This window comes from Mus musculus, chromosome 8 (assembly GCF_000001635.26).
Source record: "Mus musculus strain C57BL/6J chromosome 8, GRCm38.p6 C57BL/6J".
Taxonomy (NCBI): Eukaryota; Metazoa; Chordata; class Mammalia; order Rodentia; family Muridae; genus Mus; species Mus musculus.
In genome coordinates, this window is record NC_000074.6 from 123037379 (window position 1) to 123061411 (window position 24033).

Genomic DNA, 24033 nt, shown 5'->3' on the forward strand with positions numbered 1-24033 from the left:
TCAGGGTTCAACTCCCAGCACCCAGAGGCAGCTCACAACTATCTAGTTCTGGTTCCAAGGATCTGACACCCCCACACAGTATAATGCATGCAGGCAAAACACCAGTGCACATAAAATAATAAATAAGTCATTTTTATTTTAAAAACGAAAAGAAAACGAGCAGGGAAAGGAGGAGGAAAGAAGCCCCCTAAGAGGAGCTGAACTAAACCGTGCAGGAGATGGCAGAGTGAGGCCCAAGTGTGCGGCGCTTCCGTCAGCACAGCGGCGAAGCCCCAAGTGTACAGCCAGATAGCCAATCTAGAAATCAAAAGGCACGGTCCCTACTGACAAGAATCTCAACAGAGGGGCTGGGGTGATGTAATGGCTCATCAGTTAAGAGCACTCACTGCACTGGGTGGTGGTGGCACACGCCTTTAATCCCAGCACTTGGGAGGCAGAGGCAGGCGGATTTCTGAGTTCCAGGCCAGCCTGGTCTACAGAGTGAGTTCCAGGACAGCCAGGGCTAAAACAGAGAAACCCTGCCTCGAAGGAAAAAAAAAAGCACTCACTGCTCTTCTAGAGGACCTGAGTTCAAATCCCAGCAACCACATGGTGGCTCACAACCATCTGTAAAGGGATCTGACGCCCTTTTCTGGTGTGTCTGAAGACAGTAACAGTGTACTCACGTACATAAAATAAATCTTTAAAAAAAAAAAAAAGAATCTCGGGCTGGAGAGATGGCGGTTAAGAGCACTGACTGCTCTTCCAGAGGTCCTGAGTTCAATTCCCAGCAACCACAAAACCATCTGTAATGGGATCTGATGCCCTCTTCTGGTGTGTGTCTGAAGACAACTATGATGTACTCCTATACATTAAATAAATAAATAAATAAATAAATACTATTTTTTTTTTAAAAAAGAATCATCTCAACAGAAGTTTGTCACAGAATCAGGTTGTCTGTTTTTTTGCTGTTGCTGGGTTTGTTTGTTTGTTTGTTTGTGAGGTGGTTGTTAAAGGCTTGGGTTTGTTGGTTGTGGGCTTTTTTTCCCTTGAACATTTACATATCTATCTTGTGGCTCTGTGCCATTCAAAGCATGCAAAAGTCAAAGGACAACTTGAGGGAATCAGTTCTTGTTACCGTGTAGGACTTAGGGATCAAAGTCAGGTCATCAGGCTTGGCAGCACGAGAGAGCAAATGACTACAGGATGAGCCATTTCACAAGCCCTAGTTTTGGTTTTCTGAGACAGAATCTTGAGTTCACAACAGCCTATAACTGCTATGTAGACAACCATGACCTTGAACTCCTTCTCCTGACCCAACCCCTCAAGCACTAGTATTGTAAGAATTCACCAGCTCACAATAGTAAATTTGATGCTTATCATAAAAACAGTATTTGTAGTTCTATCATATTTTTTATTGTTTGAGGGCGCTGGTGTTCAGGAAACCTGGGTGGTAGTGCATACCTGCAACATCCTAGCATTGGTGATGATGAGAGGAAGACTAGAATTTCAAGGTTATAGTCTGCTAAATAGAAGTTCAAGGCCAGCATGGGCCACTTGAGACTGTCAAAAAAAGATGGTTTGGGTGTGTTTAAAAATGAACTACAAGAAAAAAATGAACAGGATAAATAATAATTTAAAAATACAGAATAGCAAAAACAGCTTTGTATTTAAATACAAAGCTGAATTTCAGTCTAGCGTAAGAGGTACCACAAATATCTACCAAACAAACAAGCCACTTAATAAAAATATCTATAGGAATTAATGAAGTAGTCATTAAAGTGGATCATTTTCTAAGCCTAAAAGATTTTCCATGCCAATTATCCAACTGCCTGAGTTCCGGAGCTGAGGACTGACACTCTCTTTCATATAGCTTTAAGACAAAACTGAAAAAGCTGAATTGGACAGAAATTCCATTTGAAATTCAAATGAGAACACAAACTGAAAACATTTCAAGACAATAACTCCTAGTGATGTGAGTTCATTCGATTTTTGTTTAAAGTTATCACCAGTGCCATGCTCCGTCTCCGAGCACCGCCTAAGCAGCAGTACTAAGCGGCCCAGTGTGCGGGTGGACACGCCACGCATCATCACTGTCACCTATTAACTAGCAAGTGTCTCGCTATTACGAGGAGCTCACCCATTACACTTGCCATGTGAGGGATGAAGGGACTTACATGGGGTAATGGACAGATCAAAACACTTATTTTGGCAACAAATGCAGATTATTCTCTGAACCAGCGTTTACTGATGCTTTCTAATTATGGCATTTAATTGATGGTGGGCTCACTGCCAATATGCAAAACAACCCTCCTCTTATATGTGATGAACTTAGGTATCCAAGGCACACACACACACACACAAAGCTTCTAGAAAAAAATGTTCTTACATACATGCAGCATAGTTCAACTCTACTTGTAGAAAGTTCTTCTTGTCACTGACCCAACACTGCATTATAGCTAATATGACAGGCACTAGTCATCAGCAGCCCATCTGGTTTAGTGAGATGAAAGACTGACAGAGCAGCAGGACTGACATGGCTAACCTAGAGAAAAGCATCTCACAGAAACATGCAGGTTCAAAGGCTGGTAGAAAGTTAGACTGGTCAGAGAGGAATTCTAAACTAGGTGACACTTTAAGGGAACTTCTGGCAAATTTTGCTGTGTATTGTTTACCACAGGAGGACAAAGGGAAGACAAGAAAAAGAAACACTCCTAAAAGAATCAAGCTAAGGTCAAATTTAGCGGTATCTTTTGGGTTGCTTTTCAAGGAATGCACGAGGCAAGCACAAAGAAGAGAAAAATGTCATAGCAACTTGGCCTTTGTTCCCTCCCATCCCATTCCATTCAGGATGGCCAGCCTATCACGGGAGATCCTGCTCTTAAGCGTGAAACTACAGAAAGGAGAACAACAGCTGAATGGAGTGTGGGGGAGGAAACACCAGCTATATGGAGATCCAATCCAAGGGTCACAATCAAAGTTAAGCAAGGCATTTTTGTTTTAGGTATAGCTGCAAAGTGACATTGGAGTATTTGTGCAATCATTTCAAAAGACACAGACAGAACTCTAGTCTTCAGAGCAGCTAGTGCTCCAAAAAGAAATAAAGGTCTCAGGGCAACAAGTACCATTCTCCGAGACTCTACCATGGAACTACCCAAATTATACCACTGACTAGGACTGCACACAGCAAAACACAGTAACTGTTTCCATAGCTTTCTCCACAACCCATTATCACCTACAGTCTTTGCTGAGTTAAGTCTCCTTATCCCTCATAGGCAACCCAACAGCCTAAGTAAAATTTTACGTACAAATGTGCACTTCTATTCAGTAGTTGAATGGAAGAACGTGTTGAATGGAAAGTGTTCAAAGGACCACAGAAAACTCACCAAATAGGTACAAAAACCAAATTTTTCTACCGGAAAATTTGTAAAACTGCCCAGTTTTCTCAAGTGGGTGTAAAACTTCTCACGACTGCAGAAACCACTGTGAAACATGAGAACTATACACATGTAACTAGATTTCGGAGCATACAGCCTTCCTGTGAACCAGCTTAACCTTCACCAGTCTTCCAAACCCCAGACGAGCTTTCCAGAAACATAACAAAAACAGAAAAACCTACAGGAGCACCAGGTAAAGACAAGGCCTTGAGAAAAAAAATGAGACTCCACACCAAGCCACATACATAGGAACTGAACCGCACATCCGTCTGTGAAGGGGCTAGATCCATGTGGCAGGGCCAACCCTGCACACACGTACACACACACACGGGCGCGCGCGCGCACACACACACACGCACACACACACACACACACACGCACACACACTCTCGCAGCTACCGCCTTGCCAGGGGATGATGAAATGAGGAACGGAAATTAACATTTCAGGCAACGTCTCACATTGTTCCTTGAGGCCAAAGGCTGCTCCTGCAGCCGTCGCCTACACCGCTTTCCTCCCACTCTCCCCCCCGAGTCCCGCCTTCCCCTCCCCCAGACGCCCCCCGCCGCCCCGCATTCCTGCCCCCACTCGGGCCTGCGCGCCTCCGCACCCCGCAGCTCCAGGTCCCCGGCTCGCCCGCCCCCTCCGGCTCGGCTCGCAGCCCGAGGGCCGCCTGCTCCCATTTCAAAACACGATAATAATAGGGACGCTGGGAATAACAACTACCACCAGCCCGGCGACGGAGCCCCTCCCGAGGGTCAGAGGTCGGCGCCCCGCGCCACTGAGGACCCCAGGGACTCCCGGGAGCCCGCCGTCGTCCTCACAGCGTCCCGGGACCCACTAACGCACCATCGACCCTCGCTCAAGGCCCGCCCTCGGTCCTCACGGCCGCCACAGCCCACCCCGGAGCCCTTCCTTAGCCTCTCTCGGCCGCCCGACCCCCGGGACGCCCCGAGGCCGGCCTCGGAGCCCGCCCTCGGCCCCTCATGGTCGCTCGCAGGACCCCCGCGGCCCACCGACCGGCCTCTCGCGGCGCACGGCCCGCCCCGGGGCACCCGCGGCGGCGGGCAGCGGAGGAGGCCTGCAGGCCGCAAGGCCGCAGGAACGCCCGACGCCCTCCCCGACCACCACCCCCCAGGTCCCCGGCGCCTCTCACCCGGCTCCGAGGGCGACGCGGCTCCGCGGCGGAACGGCGGCGGGGCGCGGGCGCTGCCCATGCAGCCCGCGGCCGCGTTTCCCGGGCCGCGCGGCCCGGGCGGGAAGGCGGCGTCGGCGCGCGGGCTGGAGGCTGCGGCGAGTGCGGGGCCGGCGGGATGCAAGCCCGCCCTCGGCGTGCAGGAGCTCACGCGGGGCCGCGGCGCTCGCGCGGACGCTACTGCGGGGGCGTCTGGCCGCGGACTCCGCCGCGGCGCCTCCCCGGCTGGGGCCCTCGGTCCATCGCGCTCTGTCGCGGGCGGCCTCTGGCTCCAGGACCCAGCGGTGGCTGCGGCGGGCGCCGGCCGCATGAGAGCCTCCCGCCCATTGGCTCGCCGTATCCGCCACCGCCATTGGCCCGCCCCGCAGAGCGGCAGGGGCCGCTTACGTCACGTCGGAGAGGAAATGCGATGCCGGGGTGAAAGGGCTCAGACGGCCCGACGGCTTCCGTAACAGGCACGGGGCGGCGCTAGGGAGACGTCCGGGAATGATTGGCATCCGTGCGTAGGAGACCCAGGCGGAGAAAGCCGCTGGATTGGCTGACCTCCCTGCCACGGGACACGACGATTGGCCCTACTCGGTGCCGGAAGTGATGAGGCCGCGGTCTGGAAACAAGGTTGTTGTCGAAGGAGCCAGAAGGTGGGAGCCGGCTTGTACCGGCTGGCCTTGCGCTGCGGACGCGAGGTCGTGTGTCGCCTGTGAGCCTGTGTGAGCTTCGAGAATGTGTGTCTCTAGCCGGCAGGAGGCTCTTGCAGGAGCAAAGGCAGCCGGGATGATGGCCGCGAAGGAGAAAGGCGGCCTCGGCCCCCACCCGCGATCCGGCTCTTTCCTGGAGGTGTTCCTGGACTGCGCTTCGCTCCGAGTCCCGTGAGCCACGTTAGCAACCGGGATGTGGTGAGCTCCAGACTCTGCCCGGAGGTTTCCTTAGACACCGCGCGCGCTTCAGCCGCCTCCCTTCCCCGGCTCCAGAACTTCACCGCGATGGTTCATGAAACAACAACAACAACAAAAAAAAAGGTTGACGAACCTCAGAGCTAGGCAGCAAAGTCGCATCGTCATGTGCCTGATTGTTTGAATTTACAGAACGCGGAAAAAGTTTAATGATGGTTTGCGTTAGTAGTGATTTGGTTTGCAAACGAGCTAAAAATTCGAATCCCAGCGCTGTAGTGACCGAGACAGGCGTATCCGGAGCTCAGAGTACATTGTTGTGAACATTTCGAGTTCAAGATTTGAGTTCCATGAAACCTTTGTCTCAGAAAAATGCATAAAGTAATTGTGACGAGTCTGATATGTTGGTATAGGCTTTTTATCCCGGTACTTAGGCAGAGGCAGGCTGGATCTCTGAGTTCCGGGCCAGCTAGGGCTACACAGTGAAAGCCAATTTCATAATATAATAAAATATAAAATAACAAGTAACCAGGGCTGGAGAGATGGCTCGGCGGCTAAGAGCACGTGCTGCCCTTCTCGGCACCCACCTCAGACAGCTTCACAGCCACCTTCAGAGGACTTGACATCTTCTGACTTTTCAGGAACTCACACCCGAGTAGAGTACTCACACATATAGACTACATATAAATCTTTTAAAGTAAATGGGACCTGGGGAGATGACCTGTCGGTCAAAAGCACTCACTGGCTGCTCTTCCAGAGGATCTGGGTTCGATTCCCGGCATCTGTAACTCCTGTTCTAGAAGATCTAACATTGTCTAGGGGCTCCCCAAACATGCACTAGTACACATACATATACACAGAAAAAAAATACGCTTCTGCACAGAAAAAAATCTACAAAAAAAAAGTTTTAAGTAGTCAAACTTCCAGCCTTGTCCTATTTAAAGAGCATCTGTGTATTTGTGAACCAGAAAAGCTAAGTGACTAAAATCAATATTTATACTTCTTTGTTTTGTTTTGTTTTTGACTTTTGGGGTTTTGTTTGTTTGTTTGAGACAAGTTTTCTCTGTGGAGCCCTGGCCTTCCTGGAAATAGTTCTGTAGAGGGTTTGGGTGTTTTGTTTTGTTTGTCTGTATAAACAAAGTCTTTACAGAGCACAGATTATGAAATCATGGGATTGCACATCCCGGAGTGATGGGACCTTAGAGGTGACCTTTCTTCCCTATTTGAAGCAAATACAGAGTTTAGAGGACATGGTATGATAAAAACTGCCCTGCCCCTGTTCAAAATTCCAGCTTTGTGATGAGTAGCTGTCCTTGTAACCATGGACACTTCAACTTTTGGTTATTTTCCTGGGTAAACAGGAACAACAGATGGTGTCAATTTCATCAACATGGGACGAAGAGGATGTGAAACCTGTAAAATACATGAGCGCCTACATAAAGAAAAGCTGTCTGCTGGAGTGTACTGTGTGTATATTGTGTGGGAAGGCAGAGGACCTCTTTGTGGAGTTAGTTCTCTCCTTCGAACTTTAATGTTTCAAGGATCATAGACTCCAGGGCTGGAGAGATGGCTCGAGCGCTAGCTGCTCTTCCAGAAGTCCTGAGTTCAGTTCCCAGCAACCACATGGTGGCTCACAACCATCTCTGGTGAGTTCTGATGCCCTGTTCCGGTGTGTCTGAGGACAGCTACAGTGTACTCATATACATTAATAAATCTTTTTTAAAAATACTCATGTTTTACCTGCTGCTGTGCCATTGTCCCAGCCCAGAGATTTTTTTGTTTGTTTTTTTAAAAAAGTGGGCTAGAGCCGGGCATGGTGGCGCACACCTTTGCTTGGGAGGTATTGCGTCCCACTTGACCGGCAAGAAAGACGCAACAAACTGGAATCTTCCACGGCAAAAGCTTTATTGCTTACTTCTTCAGGAAGACCCCGAACCGGGAAAATGGCGCCGCTTTTATAGCCCACAGCGTGACGTTTCAGCACCTGATATGGCGTGACAGCTCCTCATTCGTTGCTCGCCCATCACCCCACTATTATGCCCCGATAATGGGAGTGACTGGGAGTGAGTTCACTCTCGCACCACCTGTGTACAAGGCTTGTTTACTAGTTAGGCACAGCGGAGGCCAGCACCATCTTATAATGGCGATTGCTCGCAGCACGGCTCTCCACAGGGAGGCAGAGGCAGGCAGATTTCTGAGTTGGAGGCCAGCCTGGTCTACAGAGTGAGTTCCAGGACAGCCAGGGCTATACAGAGAAACCCTGTCTCGAAAAACCAAAAAAAAAAAAAAAGTGAGTCTGTATTCAGGCCTCGCGGTACACACCTGTGGTCCTAGCACTTGGAAGCAGATGGCTCAGGAGCTCAAGACCAGCCTCTCAGCTGCACAGGGGGGGAGGGGCGGCGGGACACGACAACATTGATAGTGTGCTTGCCTAAGATGTATGCTGTGTGTTAAAGCTTACACCTCTGGCTGATAGCACTTAGAGGCAGATAACTAGAGTCTCCCTCCATAATTGAGGCTGGTCTCAAACTCTAGAGCAGTGGTTCTCAACCTTTATAGGAAGCATTAGTGCTGTGGCCCTTTAACCGTCCCTCATGGTGTGATTACCCTCAATCACAATATTTTGTTGCTACTTCATAACTAGCGTTGCTTCTGTTATGAATTATAATGTAAATATCTGTGTTTTCTGATAGTTTTAGGCAATCCCTGTGAAAGGGTCACTTGACGCATATACACACCCCAAAAAAAAGGGTTTCGCCCCCCAAGGTTGACCAATGCTCTGGATAGTCCAAACTCATGAGTCTCCCTTGATTATAGGAGGGCACTCCTGTGGCCAGTTGAGATCAAATATCTCTTAACTGGAATCTGCGCCCTTAAAAAAGAAGCCGGAGGGGGCTGGAGAGATGGCTCAGTGGTTAAGACCGCTTGCTGCTCTTGGAGAGGAATGAAATTGGGATCCCAGAGCTCAGAACAAGTGGCTCACAAGGGCAGGGCCTATAACTCCATCTCTGACAGACACCCTACTGTATGTAAAAAGCCTGTGGGAGCTTACACAGCACTTGTGCCCAGTGAGAGCAAGCAGCCCATCATCACTCCGACCCCAGCTTGGAAGCAGAAGAGTCAAACGCAAGGTGGCTCAGCCGGTTACGGTGCTTGACCCAGTGAGTCTGACAGCCCAGTATCCATCCCCGTCACGTGGGAAAAGAAAAGAATCAACTCACTCACATCCTCTAGCCACACACATGGCGTGTCACTCATGCATACAGACAATGAATAAATTAAAACTTTACTTAAGAAACAAAAGGAGCCATGATGCTGTACATCTTTAATCCCTTTACTTTAGAAACATGCAGGTGGACCTCAGTTAGGTCAGCCTGGTCGACACAAGAAGTCCCATGACAGCTGGGTTACACAGTGAGACCCTGTCTTTAAACAAAACAAACAAAAACCCCACTACATTGAAAGTAAAAAGACACGGGCTGGTAAGATGGCTCAGCAGGTAAGAGCACTGACTGCTCTTCCAAAGGTCCTGAGTTCAAATCCCAGCAACCACATGGTGGCTCACAGCCACCCATAATGAGATCTGACGCCCTCTTCTGGGGTGTCTGAAGTCAGCTACAGTGAACTTATTTATCATAAGGGCTGAGGGAGCGGGCCGACCAGAGGGAGCAGAGGTCCTAAATTCAATTCCCAACAACCAGATGAAGGCTCACAACCGTCTGTACAGCTACAGTGTGTACTCATATACATAAAATAAATGAATAAATCTTTAAAAAAGAATGAAAAGAAAGAAAGACACAGGGGGGTGGGTATGGGGGACCTTTGGGATGGCATTGAAAATGTAAATGAGGAAAATACCTAATTAAAAAAAAAAAAAAAGAAAGAAAGACACAGAAGGAAACATGAGTTTAAGTGTCTGCTTTTATACGTTTTTTTTTCCCTAAAGGACTAATTTGTCACCAGTGCTTCTGACCACAAGTTACAGTTGGTTGGAGCTGAGCAAAGGTTGGGATCTCTGCTGCCACCGAGACAGGTAACAGACACATCTTTACACGGAACAAAGTCCAGATTGGCATGTGCCATTATGGTAAGAAACAGGCCTGGGATTTCAAAGTCTTAAAACTAAGAGATGATCTAAAATATCTTACAAGAAAAAAAGAAATGTAAATGTCTAACATGTCATGTTAGACATGACATAGTATTTTAGATATGTTGCTTTGAGTAAAACGCACTACTGAAATTAATTTTACATAGTTCTTTTTCCTGTTTAACTAGTTTTGGAGATGGGCCCCGTGGCTCCTGTTAGGCTGTTATGCATAGCTCCTACAGAGAGGCGCCCTCCCACTGCCCTGGAGTAGGGAGAGGCAAGCACAGTGGCTTGTTGGGCAGCCCTGGCTGTCCTAGAACTCACTCTGTAAACCAGGCTGGCCTTGAGATCTGCCTGCTTCTGCTTTTGGTGCTGGACAAGAGCTGTGAGATCCACCGCACTTCGCTTTGTTTCTGCTTAAAAGCCTCCTCTGCCTCCTTAGCCTGCTACCTGGGCTGCTTCAGGGACCTCTTGTAGCCTGACATAGCACCTATAGCTGCCAGCCCCAACCTAATCCTATCCCCCAGCTTCTCATGTTTTTATGGGGGTGAAAAGCTTGGAAGAGGCCCAGTGGGGAAGTTCTGCTGTTACCCTGTGAGAAGAAGCAGGGAGGGGACTGAAGAGTGAAGCTGGAGAAGGGCAGGTGATAAACAGGCCCTGCAGAGCGAGGAACCCTGGAGCTCCTTCAAGGAACAGCACAAAATCTGTCTTCATCTATGCAGTTCCCAGACCTGGCTCTAGACACTCAAGTCCCTGCTGTCAGGAACCCTACAAACCTTTACTCGGTAATGTCTAAGGCCATCTTTATTTCCAGTGATGCCCTTCCCCTTCCTTAGGATGGCCTGCCCCTGATAGCTGTTTATTTAAGCAAGATCCCCAACCAAAACAAAAATGTAAAGCCACATAGGGCAACATGCACTTGGAATCCCAGCATGCCTATGGCGGATGCGAGGCCTGGGCCGGCCTGTCAGGAGTACACAGTCAAGCAGAAACAACAACAGAGCCTGCCTCCACAAGGAGGAGGACAAAAGCTGACTCCTGAAACTTGTTCTCTCACCTTCATGCATGACAAGGCACATGTGACCGCACTCACATCAGACACATATATTTATTTATTTTTTGTAATCCAAACACAGCCCAACCTAGATCCTTGGATTCATTCTACAGGGGTGTTTCTTGCCCAGACTTTGTCCCCGGCCAGCGTTGTATAGTTAGCCATGAACTCAACAAGTTCCTGCTAAGAGCACCTGCGTTCCAGTGTATCTCGGTTCCCTGGGACCAAAAACAAAAGTCAATTGCTCATTATTAAACTAAGTCAGTTGTGGCTGCAGACAGCAGATTTTGTAAGGTAGGAATGAAAACTAAGTCAGGCCCCAGTCTCAGGGAATTAAAGACCACCCTTTCCCAGGGAAGAAAGCATGTGACTATCCCTAAGCAGAGGCACGTCCCCCAGGCTCCACACCCACAGCCCTTTAGACCGGGAGAGAGCCCACGGCCTATCTTCTGGACACTAGGTTCCCTCTTCCACACAGTGCAAGGAGCAGGCCATGTTCTGGAAGCTTCCCTCCCTGCCGCCTCCACTGTGGCCATGCGGTAAGCTGACAGCCCGGGCCTTTGTAGAGCCCCTGGTCACCAGCATTCCTAGCATTAGAGTCAGACACTCAAGCTCATTACACAATAAATGATTACCAGTTATGCTCCCCGGTTCCCACAGTACTGTGGCACATTGCCCTCCCATACCACAGGAGCTGGGGAATGAAGCAAGACTCATCTCAGGCCAGGCCTACTAGTACCAAACCATGCCCCAGCACTTAAAACTGTACCCCATGTTTTTTTTCTATATCCCTATCAGCTTGAGGGGGCCCCCAAAGATACTTCTTGTTATTCATAAGACTATGTGAGACAACCAGTGGTGGAGGCCTCACATAGTCTTTTAATCTCTGTGCTCAGGGTGGAGAGGCAGGCAAATCTCTTTGAGTTCAAACCCAACCTGGTCTATAGACCAAGTTCCAGAACAGCCAAGGCTATATAGACAAACCTCATCCTGAAATAAACAAAAACAGACTATGGGGTGGCCCAGCATGGTGCTATACAACCACTCTCACCACTAGGTAGGTAGAGGCAGGCAGATCTTTGTGAGTTCCAGGCTAGCCTGGTCTACATAGTGACTTCCAAGTTAGCTGGGACTACACAAACACTGACTCAAAGCTGGGGCGGGGGGCAGGAACCTGGAGAGATGGCTCAGTGTTTAAGAGAATTATCTGCTCTTTCTGAGGTCTCACTTGGCTCCCAGCATTAACACTGTGGCTTATAACTGTCTGGAACCCCAGTTCCTGGGCATCTAAAGCCCTCTTCTGGCTTGGAGGGCATCAGGTACACACATGGTGCACAGACAGACATGCAGGCAAAACACCCTCATGCATGTGCAGGCTATACTTGAGTTTCCAGGCTCAAGCAAGCCCGCCTCTGTCACCAAGTAGCTGGACTGATAGGCATGTGTAAACGCACCCAACCTTGGTAATAGTTTTATTCCCCAATTTTTAGGTAAAATACAATGATGGCTGAGGTTTGTCCTGGCATAATGGGGTACTCATTAATTCCAACACTCAGGAGACAGAGGCAGACAGATCTCTAAAAGTTTGAGTGAGGCAGGCCCAGTCTACATGGATAGCTCCAGGCCAGCCAGGGGATAGCCCAGCTACTCAGAGGCTGAGACAGAGGATCACCTAGCCTACCCAGTGCTATCGGTAGGAGGGGAAAGTAAAATAAAATTTACTATTTTAACTTTTTTGTTGTGCTTTTGTCTTGGTTTTAGAGACAGGGTTTCTATGTGTGGCTCTGGCTGTCCTGGAACTCACTCTGGTAGACCAGAACTCAGAGATCTGCCTGCTGAGTGCTAGGATTAAAGGCATGGGCCTCGAAGGTTTAAGTTTTGACTGACTAAATCATCTTTTGATGAGATAGGTACCTGCTTCGGGAAAATAATGTGACCTCTGCCTAGATACATACCTTAGTCCCCCCACCCCCAACCCCAGTATAGATACACTGTAAACATTATGTATGGGACTTGATACAACTTGTCTGTTCTAGTTATAAGTAGATAGTTTCATCATCTGGGATTGCCTTGGAACCCAAATATTAAACAAGTTAAATGGAATATAAGACAGGATGGCAGTTAGAAGAATAACTTCGTGCCTGACACCTGCAAGCCCCGGGTTCATCCCCAGGACCACAAAGCCAAACACTGCCTTGGAACACGTGTTCTGGTCTCCCTCTGCCATTGCACAGGTTGCAGGGATCAGGTCACGTGGCTTAGGCAGCAATGCAGTGAGTGCCTTACCTGCTGAACCTCTTTGCCAACCCCTGGAAAGCTTCTTTAAAATAAAGAATTTATTGGCACAACCAAAAATTTGCAACTCCAGTTCCAGGGGATCTGATGTCCTCTTCTGGCTTCTGTGGGCGTCAGGTATACGCTGTGGTGCACAGACATATACACAGGCAGGCAAAACACCCAACCCACATAAAAATAAAAACAAATAAATCAGCTTACTTCTTTGTGTGTGAGAGGGAAATTGCATGTGCTGGTGTGTATCTGTGCTGGTCCCTGCTCCTATAGATATGAAAGGTCAGAAAAAGGCCAAGCAGTAGTGACACACACTAGAGAGGCAGAGAGGCAGGTAGATTTCTAGGAGTTGGAGGCCAACATGGTCTACAGAGCTAGTGCTACGAGCGCCAAGGCTACACAGAGAAACCCTGTCTATTAAAAATAAATAAATAAAAGTCAGAAAGGGCCTCAGGTCTCCCCGTGCTCCTATTCTCCTGTATTGTTTGTTGGCTGTTCCTATGAGGAAGGGACTTCCCCTGAACCCGGGACTTGTGCTTTCTCAGCTGGCCTGGAAGGCAGAGGCCCCAGCAATCCTGCCTCCACTCTCCTTGAGTCGGGGCTGTGGGCATCGTGTTTGTAACCTGAGTGCTGACATCCAAACTCTGGTCCTTCTGGTTGTTCAGAAAAGGCCTTTGAACTGTCAAACCATCTGTCCAGCCTTCTGAAACTCTTTACACAGCTAAGGCTGGCCTAGAACCTCATCTTCCCGCCTCTTACCTCCCAAAAGCTGAGATTAAAGACATGTGCCACCATGCCAGCTGAAGATACCTCAACAAAATGTTTTAAAATTATTTTGAGCTGGGCATGGTGGCACATGCCTTTAATCCCAGCACTTGGGAGGCACAGGTAGGTGCATTTCTGAGTTCGAGACCAGCCTGGTCTACAGAGTGAGTTCCAGGACAGCCAAGGCTATATACAGAGAAACCCTGTTTTGAAAAACCAAAAAAAAAAAAAAAAAAAAAAAAAAAAAAAAAAAAAATATATATATATATATATATATATATATATATATATATATATTTTTTTTTTTTTTTAAGACAGAGTCTCACTTTATGCCCCAGATGTTCTGGTTGTCTCCCGTCCCTCCGCATCTTAAGCCCTTGCTTTTGGCCTGGTCTCTTTTTGTTCTGCGTTTCTAAGCACCAGAAGGAGCCAGTGGTCTCCTGAAAACAGAGCTCTGGAAATCCCCAGCAGACAGAGGGGACAAAGGTAAACCGCCTGGCAGGAAAGGCAGGGTGTGGCATACCACTCAGTAATCGTGAATCCAAAGTTCAAGTGTGGCTTATAGGAAACCCTACAGCAGCAGGTTTGCCCTTGATCTGTGGAAAACCTGAGGTGACCAAAACAAGGAGCATGTAGGACGAGCTGGCCAGTGACAAGCTATGACTGATCACAAGTCACAACGGCCTAGCCAGGGCTGTCACCCTTCAGGAAGACAATGTGAGGCTGTCCCCCAGGCACATGGCAGTTCTACATGAGACTGTTTAGGGGTTATGTAGTGATGACATACATGGTGACGGCTATATATTGGGCACAGTATCCTGCTTCACTGGAAACTACGTGAAAGCCCATTCACTGACAAGCATGCCCGTCCCTGCATCAAGTATCTATTCCCCATCCCATCTATCTGTATGCTCCTGGGACAGAGCGATACCAACCAGTTCCTCAGACACAGGGGCTGCCAGTGCACATTCAGAGCTGACCCTTCTTTGCCGGTATCTGGCCCATCTCCAGCAGCACTGAGGAAGGAAGGACACAGACATATGGCCAATGTGGACCCCTCGATGGACAGTGAGCTCAGACAAGGAAATTCCAGCGCAGATAGAGAGCAAACTTGAACTTAGCACCCACCTGTGATCCTAGTACACACCCGTAATCTTAGCAATCTGGAAGCCGAAACAGGAGGATCATCAGTTTGAGACCGACCTGGGCTACACAGTGAGACCTAGTTTCAAAACAAAACAGTAAAGGATCAGGCTTGGTGCCTGCCTGCAATCCTAGCATTTAGCATTGCTTCAACTGTATAGGAAATCCTGTCTCCTCAGAGAAAAGGAGTGGACACAGAGATTTTTTTAAATATATGCTTTTTTTTTTTTTTTTTTGGTTTTTCAAGACAGGGTCTCTCTGTATAGCCCTGGCTGGGATTAATATCTGCATCTTAACTGCATAGCATTCCAAAGATCAATGTCTGACATTTATAGCACACATTTACCTTTGTGTGTGTACATTTTTTATTCTCTCATATATTGCTTCCTGCCTGCAGTTTCCATCCCCTCCCCACCCCACCCCACCCCACCCCCCAGGGAGATTAATTTGTAAGACAATCTTTAGTGAAAAAACAAAAGTCTCTCCAAAACCACAGATATGAATCTGTGTATTCAAACAATCTGCAAAGCTCAGGTGATAGACTAATATTAAGGAAGTATGCGGCTTCAATCTGTCTGGCTTTGCTTCAGTAGGTAGACTGTGCAAGTAGATGGCTGTGGACGCAATGGTCGTGCTATGCTGTCATCCAAGGGCTTCAGGGTGGAGGGTGAATGAGAAGGCAACTATGTTTAAAGAAAAGAAAAGGCCAGGGCTGGTGAGATGGCTCAGTGAGTAAGAGCACCCGACGACTGCTCTACCAAAGGTCCGGAGTTCAAATCCCAGCAACCACATGGTGGTTCACAACCATCCGTAACGTGATCTGACTCCCTCTTCTGAAGACAGCTACAGTGTAATTACAATAAATAAATAAATCTTAAAAAAAATAAAAAAGGCCAGAGTCAGGTGTGGTGGCGCACACCTTTGATCATAGCACTCAGGAGGCAGAGGCAGGGAGTTCTAGGAGAGCCAGGGCTACTGAAAGAGAGAGAAGAAGGGAGGGAGAGACAGGTTCAGTCTCAAAAATAAGTCTAGAAGGCAGGTTGAATTTGATGCTTACTTGCTTAAGTATTGATACGAAAGCCTAGATCTTGTGAGGTTACTATTGTTGTTTGGCTTTGGGTGTCTATCTCACGCAGCCCAAGCTGGCCTTAAGCTGTCTGAGAGCCCAAAGATGATATTGAACTTCTTGTCTTGCTGCCTCTGCCTCCCAAATACTGGGATTATAGATATACCTCACCAAGCCCCAGGAAGTCTAGACCGGAAACCGGAAGAGACTCAACTTTCATCTCTTGCTTCCAGAGTGTTAAAGTTACTGCAGTTATACATAAAAGACAATGAAAGCAGCTTGGCTGATGCCCCTGCTGGGCGGTGAGTGAGAGGGGACTAGAGGCCAGGAGCCTCTGGGTTAGGAGCTCTAGCTGCTCTTCCAGAGCAGACCTGGTTTCAATTCTCAGCACCCACATGGCAGCTCACAACTGTCTGTAACTCCAGTTCCAGGGGAGTTGATGCCCTCACACAGACATACATGCAGTCAAAACACCAATGCACACAAAAATACAAATAAATCCTTTTATTTTATTTATTTGTTTGTTTATTTGTTTGGTTTTTTGTTTTGTTTTGTTCTGTTTTTTTGAGACAGGGTTTCTCTTTGTAGCCCTGGCTGTCCTGGAACTCACTCTGTAGACCAGGCTGGCCTTGAACTCAGAATTCTGCCTGCCTCTGCCTCTCAAGTGCTGGGATTAAAGGCCTGCGCCACCACTGCCAGGCCAAACAAATCTTTAAAAAAAAAAAAAAAAGAGTTTGCCAAGCAGTGGTGGTGCATGACTTTAATCAAGCGCTCAGGAGGCAGGTAGACATTTGAGTTCCAGGTCAGCCTGGTCTACAGAGTGAGTTCTAGGACATCCAGGGTTACAGAGAGAAATCCTGTATCAGAGAGAGAGGAGGGGGAGGGGGAGGGAAGAGGAGAGGGGGATGGGGGGAGCGGGAGAGGGAAAAAGGGATGGGGAGAGGGAGGGGGAGGGAGATCTATGTGGAGACAGGTTTGCTCTCTCCTCAGGTGAGAACTCCTTGGACCTGACACTGTAAGTGTCTGGTATCAGGGTACAGACCCCTAAAACTCATGATGCCAGGAGGAGCTCAGTGTGATCCTGCCTCTCTAAGACACTGAGAACAAGGCAGGCAGTACAGGAAGCATGCCGGAGTGCCAGAGTGCCATCCTGTGACAGGGTTGGCAGGCTCAGAAAGGTAATACGAAGTACAAATGAATAAACAGATGTAACAACGCACAGAAATAGTAGAGGTGATCTAGGAAATGGTCCAGGAGTTGGGAAAGCCAGCCTTCTCATAGGTGGCCGACTGGCCTGAAGCACAGCCTAAGGGTGGAGGGGAATGTGAAGACACTGGGAAGGGAGAGAGTCAGCTCCCAAAAGTTGTCCTCTGAGCGGCACAATCCACACACACATGCCTGCATGTGCGCGCGCACACAAATAATAAATACATCAAACATAATCTTAAAAAGGAAAGTCAATAGACTCTTTCCCAGGCACTTACTTCTCACGACATCTTAGTAATAGCTACTGGTGTGAGCAGCTTTCTGGTTCACAAGTTGCTTTCACATGCATTTATTGCATTTCATCTCTCTAACTGCCATGTGGGAAACCCAAGGTTGGCATTAGCCTGGCTTTGCAGATAATTATTATGCCCATTTTACTGATGAGAAAATTGAGGCTTAGAAGTTAGTAACTTGCTCAAGGCTATTGGCTGACCGGTTCCAGTGGCTGTGTTCTTGCCATCTTCTGGTGGTGGTTATGACTCAACAGCCAGGCAGAGAGAGGCCAGACAGCAGCCTGGGTTCTCTATAAGGACAACGAGTGATCTTAACATTGGAGCTGTCTCGCCAGGCCCTCCAGCTAGTATTGAACAACTTAATAGAAGGACAGCAAGGTGGTCCTGCAAGTGAAAGTGGGTCACTTGAGCTTAGTCCCTCGGCCCCACGTGGTGAAAGGGCAGAAAAGACGCTTACCTCCATCAGCATGGTGGCACACGCGCGCACGCGCACACACACACACACAATGTAAATATACAGAGTGTGGTGGTACACAACTTTAATTCTATCACTCAGGAGGCACAGGCAGATCTTGGTGAATTTGAGGATATCCTGGTCTACTTAGCAATTCTAGGACATAGAGAGATCCTTTCTCAAAAAAAATCATATCTCTATATATTTTGCCATATAATTATATAATCATATATATTACATAGAAAATCATAATACAGAAGAAAAATCATATATAAATATATACATACATACATACATATACATGAAAAAACAGGATAAAGCGACTGTGAAGGAAGATTAAGAACAAGTGAACAACAGGGAAAGGAACCCGTAGTAAAAATAAGTGATAGTTTGGAGCCTAGGGGCTACTCACTGCATAACCAATAGAACACTCTTCAACCTTAAGAAGCGTGCATAAGCACTGGCTACTACGGAGCTACAGGCTAATCAGGAGGACATTTGCTGCTTCCCAGAACGAATGAGAAGGACATGAAGTCACACCTGGAACCTTGCAGATTGTTCTGCGTAGGGTAGGATGCAGGCCAGGCAGGCAAACGGTGCCCTATGTTCCTGTGGGTTGTATGTACTTGTGGGTTGTGTGTTCCTGTGGGTTGTATGTACTTGTGGGTTGTGTGTTCCTGTGGGTTGTATGTACTTGTGGGTTGTATGTTCCTGTGGGTCAGTTCTCTCCTCCCATCTTGTGTTGTTGTTCTTAAATTATCTTATGTGTACATTTGTTTTCCTGTATGTATATATGTGTACCACATAAATGTCTGGTGCCAATAGAGACAGAAAGAGGGCAGTATATGCCCTAGAACTGGAGGTATAGACAGTTGAGAGCTGCTGCGTGGGTGTGGCCAATTGAACCCTGGTCATCTGAAAGAACAGCTAATGCTCTTGACCCTGAACCATCCCTCCAGTCCCGTATTTTCCACCTAGTTTTTGAGGCAGGATCTCTCCATTCTACCACTGAGACATCCCTCCCAGGTTAGCTGACCCGCAAACTTACATGGGCTTCTAGACTTCTAGCAAGCCTTGTTTCCAGGTGATGCAGGGCTAATCTCCTGTGTACTGTGTGGAAGCACCACCTGTCTATACAAAGCTGATGGTCAATAAACTGAGGCAGGATTAGAAGGCGGGACTTCCAGTGGAGAGAGAGCTAGGCAGGTGGCTGTTTTACCACTCGAACACGGAGGACGTGGGAACAAGAAGCTGAGGAGAGGAAGCCAGCCACGTAGCTGAACTCAGGTTAGAATAAATGGGATATTAACTTAAGAGTTAGCTGGGGAACGAGCTAGCTTATGGCCTAGGAATGTATTAATAATATTAAGCCTTTGAGTTGTTATTTGGGAACTGTGTGTGGGTGGAAAAGCCCAAAGTTATAATTGGCACCTAACGTTCTTAGAATCTAGGCTTAGAGCCCGAGACGCCACGGGGAAGGGCGGTTTAGCCATTCTGTGGTGGTGGGCAGACTGCTGTGTGAGCTGTGAGCGGAGCAGCTCAAGTCCAGCGGACAGGGTGGGCAGGAAGCTGCAGAGAGGCTGTATGTGGAGACGCCAGCCACTTTCCCCCTTGAGGTGCAGTGTGGCTGGCTGCTGGGGACAGGGGGTGCTGTGAGCAGTTGATAGATGGGGGAACCAGATCCTCAGGGCACGTGCTGCTCTGGGAAGCCAAAGGCCCATGGGAAATAGCAGACCAGTCCGGGCCGACTGCATCCCCAGCTCGATGCCCAGTGTGGTAGGGCATGTGGGCCTGAGACTACCTGCAGGTGCCTGCAGGTGAAGGCCTGAAGCTGCGAAGAAGCGTGATGGGTCAGGGAGGCCTGGCCAGGGTTGGAAAACCCTAGACCAAGATGAGTGGACATTGCTGGGCACCAACAACAGGGTGCTAACTGAACCACGGAAGGAGCACCGGGGCCAACAGAAAAGACATCCAAGCCCAGACACAAGCCTCTGACCAGGTAGTTATCTTTGAAATTGTGCTAAGTGCTGAAAAGAAATCGAATATAGAAAGTCATAGGGGGAAAGTCTCTGAAGGAAGGAAAGAATTAGAGCTTGAAAAAAGAAAAATATTTTCTATGGTAAAAATGGAGAGAAACTCAATGACACAGCACATCTGGATCCCATATGGTTTGTCTTGCTTTTCCAAATACAAATAATTATTTTTCAGTAACAATTACAATTTTATATCTCCTTTTAAAGAGAGATCAGAGAGAAGGTAGACTTAGAGAAAGAGACAACCAAAAATTTAATGCTAGGATGGAGGCCATAGATCAGAGAAAGTGGCTTCATCAGAATAGAGAACTTCAGAAGAATACAGTCGGTTGGTGAGATGGCTCAGGGGTTAAGAGCACTGACTGCTCTTCCAAAGGTCCTGAGTTCAAATCCCAGCAACCACATGGTGGCTCACAACCATCTGTAACAAGATCTGATGCCCTCTTCTGGTGTGTCTGAAGACAACTACAGTGTACTTACATATAATAAATAAATAAATCTTTAAAAAAAAAAAAGAATACAGTCTGGAACCTATGAGGGCAGCCAAAAAGGTACTTCCAGATGAAAGTCATCTTCGAGTGATGTCATACATGACATCACTTATCTTGTAGAGTTTGAAAAATTAAAATATGTACATGTGTTAATACATCATACTGCTGATCCATATTCAGAATTCCAATGGGCTTCTGCCCTCAGTTCTGAAAAGGCCGACTCTGAGATTGTACACTTATTACAGGTGATGGCCGTCTTGGAGAGGCCTCTACAGAGCGAAGCTGATGATAATCCATCATGTGTAGCCAATCCAGGAAAGCGCAACAACATTTTAAACAATATGGCATAGAAAATGTTACAGATATAGCTTACGTACCTACAGGTTAGATAATTGTAAAAAATAACTACACTTGAAAGGACACGTTCAAAGAACAAAAGGGGGATATGGGATCTCCCATAGATTAAATAATGCCTTATTGACTTTAAATTTGTTAAATGTCAATGAGACAGACAACACAACTGCTGAGAGACACTGGGTTATGAAAAACCCTTAGGAATTAGAACAGCCAGTTTTAAGGATATTATAACTTCAGAATGGAAGGCAAGAAATGTGTTTTGTTGGGGAAGAGGTTTTGCCCTTTTTTTTCATTTTAGTTGGTTTATTCTTTTTGGTTTTTCAAGTCAGGGTTTTTCTGTGCAGCTCTGGTTGTCCTGGAACTAGCTCTGTAGATCAGGCTGGCCTCAAACTCACATGCCTGCCTTTGCTTCGTGATTGCTGGGATCAAAGGTGTGTGCCGGCTTTGCCTTTGTTTCAACAGGAGGAAAGAAACTATGGATTTTATCCAAATTAATAAAGTTTAGATTTGATGGGCAGAGGCCTCATGAAGATCTATGCAGCATACATAAAGGAAGAAACCCAAGAATAACAACAAAACAGGTAAAGTTTATGTTGACCCCTTTACATGGGAACAGCTCTGAGACTGGCTAAGATATGAATGTCTCCAGCCAGGACTTCAGTTATGCATAGCCAATAAATCTTGTTGGCTACAGAGACCTCAGGACATATGTCATCCTTTCACATGGCATGGATGAAGTTTTATCTCGCACTTTGATTATTCAGTCCAAATGAACTTATAGATAGATGCCTTACCCGCTCAAACAAAGAGCAGGGAACCACCATGAGCTGGAGTGCACACTGCACATCCATCCATGTGCTGATGCAGAAATGTCTATCACCTTTGAGAGTGTCTATGTTCTCAGAGAAAAACAACCAGACACCAAGGAACTTACAGCGGCCTGGACAAGAGTTTCCCTCGAGGATCCTGAGAAGAATGCTGAGATGCTGAGACACATTTATTCCAACATCCTGCTTGATCCAACCTCAGCGTGTGTGTGAATAGCTGTTTCATCAAAACTTGCTTCCAGGGGGGCTGGTGAGATGGCTCAGTGGGTAAGAGCACCCGACTGCTCTTCCGAAGGTCCAGAGTTCAAATCCCAGCAACCACATGGTGGCTCACAACCATCCGTAACAAGATCTGACTCCCTCTTCTGGTGTGTCTGAAGACAGCTACAGTGTACTTACATATAATAATAAATAAATAAGTCTTTAAAAAAAAAAAAAAAAAAAAAAACTTGCTTCCAGGACAGCTTCTAAGTGGTTGGCTCCATTTGTTCAAGCCTCTCACAGTTCCAGTCAGGACTTCAGTTAAGCTCTGCACTTTCACATCACACAGAGCCTGGACAGCAAATGTTACAGCTAGCTTTCCTAAAACTGACTAATATCCCAATTTTCTTAGAACGCCCCCTCCCCAAAGAGATGCAGTCCCCAGACAGCAGGAAGCAATTTTAGAGAATGACACCCCATTCCCAAGAGTTGGGTGATTGGTTTTTGGACATTCGGTGGTTGATGGATGTTTGTCATCATTTAAGAGGAGTGGTTATAAGTAGTTATGGCCTTCATCAGGGAGGAAACAAAGTAAGGGAGGTTGGATTCAGGGATCTCTTTTCTCTTTCTTTCTTTCCTCTACCCTTCTTTCTCCTCTGTCTAGTGTTAAGGGGAAAGGGAAGGGGGAGATGGGATAAAAGAAAAAAAGGGGGTAATAGGCATAGCAGAGTAACAGGGTAAATTGTTGAATCTACTTTTAGATTAAGGAACACTAGTAAATCAACTATTTTACACTTGTTACGGACTCTGTATATTGAGACAGGCTTAGGATTATCTTTGGTACAGACATGTTTTAACTCTTGTATATCGTGTTGCACCTATGCAGCTCATTTTAAAACGCAGTGATGGCCAGGTGGGACTTGTAGTGCAGAGAGGAGGGCATCAGCCACCCACAGAAGCTTCAGCCCAAAGTCTGCCCCGCCTACAAGGTGTCCAGGGGAAAAGATGGGGCAGAGATGGAGGGAACAGCCAACCAACCAACCTGAGACCCATCCCATGTGTGAGAGCCAACCCCTGACACTAGCAGAACTGTCTCCTGAGAGGCTTCATCCAGTAGCTGATGGAAACAGATGTAGAGACCACAGCCAAACATCAGGCAGAGCTTATGGAAGGGTGGGGGATAGAATTGAGCGAGCCAGAGGAGTCAAAAACACTGCAAGAAGACCTACAGAACCAACTAACCTTAGCCTGCATGGCTTACAGGACTGAACCGCCAATTGAAGAGCATGCAGGGCTGGTCCTCGACCCTTACACATTTGTAGCAGATGTGCTGATTGGTCTTCATTTGGGATCCTAACAATTGGAACGGGGGCTGTCTCTGACTCGGTTGCCTGCCATTGGATGCCGTTCCCCTAACTGGACTGCGTGGCCTCAGTGGGAGAGGATGTGCTTAGTCCTGTTGGACCAGATGTCCCAGGGCAGGGTGGACCCAAGAAGAGGGGATGGGGGAGATTTGTAAGGATGAGATTGGGAAAAGAGGAGGGTACGGGGCTGCAATTGATCTGTAAAGTGAATAAATATATTAATGAAAAATGCAATGTTACATCCTAGTCCTTTTGAAAGCTGTTATTACAAACTGTTTAGGATAACTAAGAAACACAAAGTTAGTAGTCAGCTAATCGAATTTATGTTCATGTTAGGTACTAGTTTAGTTAATTACAGAAATGAGCTTTATTTATTCTCTTGTAGATGTTTTCAAAATTAATCAGATAGTAGTAAATATCTAGAAACAAGCAAGTTTTGATTATTCAGATTTACTATAGTCTTCAAAACAGAATATGGCATTTAAAGATGTTTTATTAATAAAAGGCCTTTCTGGGACTAGAGAGATGGTCAGTCATTAAGGGCACTCACTGTTCTTCTGGAAGTCCTGAGTTCAAATCCCAGCAACCACATGGTAGCTCACAACCATCTGTAATGGGATCGTATGCCCTCTTCTGGTGTGTCTGAAGACAGCTACAGTGTACTTACATATAATAAATAAATAAATCTTTAAAACAATGTTTATAAAGAGAGGCCCATTGGTTGTGCAAACTTTATATGCCTCAGTATAGGGGAACACCAGGGCCAAAAAGTGGGAGTGGGTGGGTAGGGGAGTGGGTGGGTAGGGGAGTGGGTGGGTAGGGGAGTGGGTGGGTAGGGGAGTGGGTGGGTAGGGGAGTGGGTGGGGGAGGGTATGGGGGACTTTTGGGATAGCACTGGAAATGTAAA

General features: G+C 47.2%; 1 protein-coding gene and 1 long non-coding RNA gene across 4 annotated transcripts in view; one reads left to right on the forward strand and one right to left on the reverse strand.

Moving 5' to 3' along the window:
• The window catches only part of Ankrd11 (ankyrin repeat domain 11), a 158964-nt gene extending 154058 nt beyond the window's left edge, over positions 1-4906 (reverse strand). For 2 of the 3 annotated variants that reach the window (NR_037865.1, NM_001081379.2), the window contains exon 1: positions 4571-4906. The gene's annotated coding sequence lies outside the window, so the exon portion shown is untranslated. The remainder of the gene's footprint in view (positions 1-4570) is intronic. The other variant, XM_030243850.1, reaches the window with a different exon arrangement.
• Positions 4907-5196: 290 nt separating this feature from the next.
• On the forward strand, positions 5197-7224 carry 2810013P06Rik (RIKEN cDNA 2810013P06 gene). Its single transcript, NR_045268.1, has one exon. It is a non-coding gene; the product is annotated as an RIKEN cDNA 2810013P06 gene (long non-coding RNA).
• The last annotated feature ends 16809 nt before the right edge of the window (positions 7225-24033 follow it).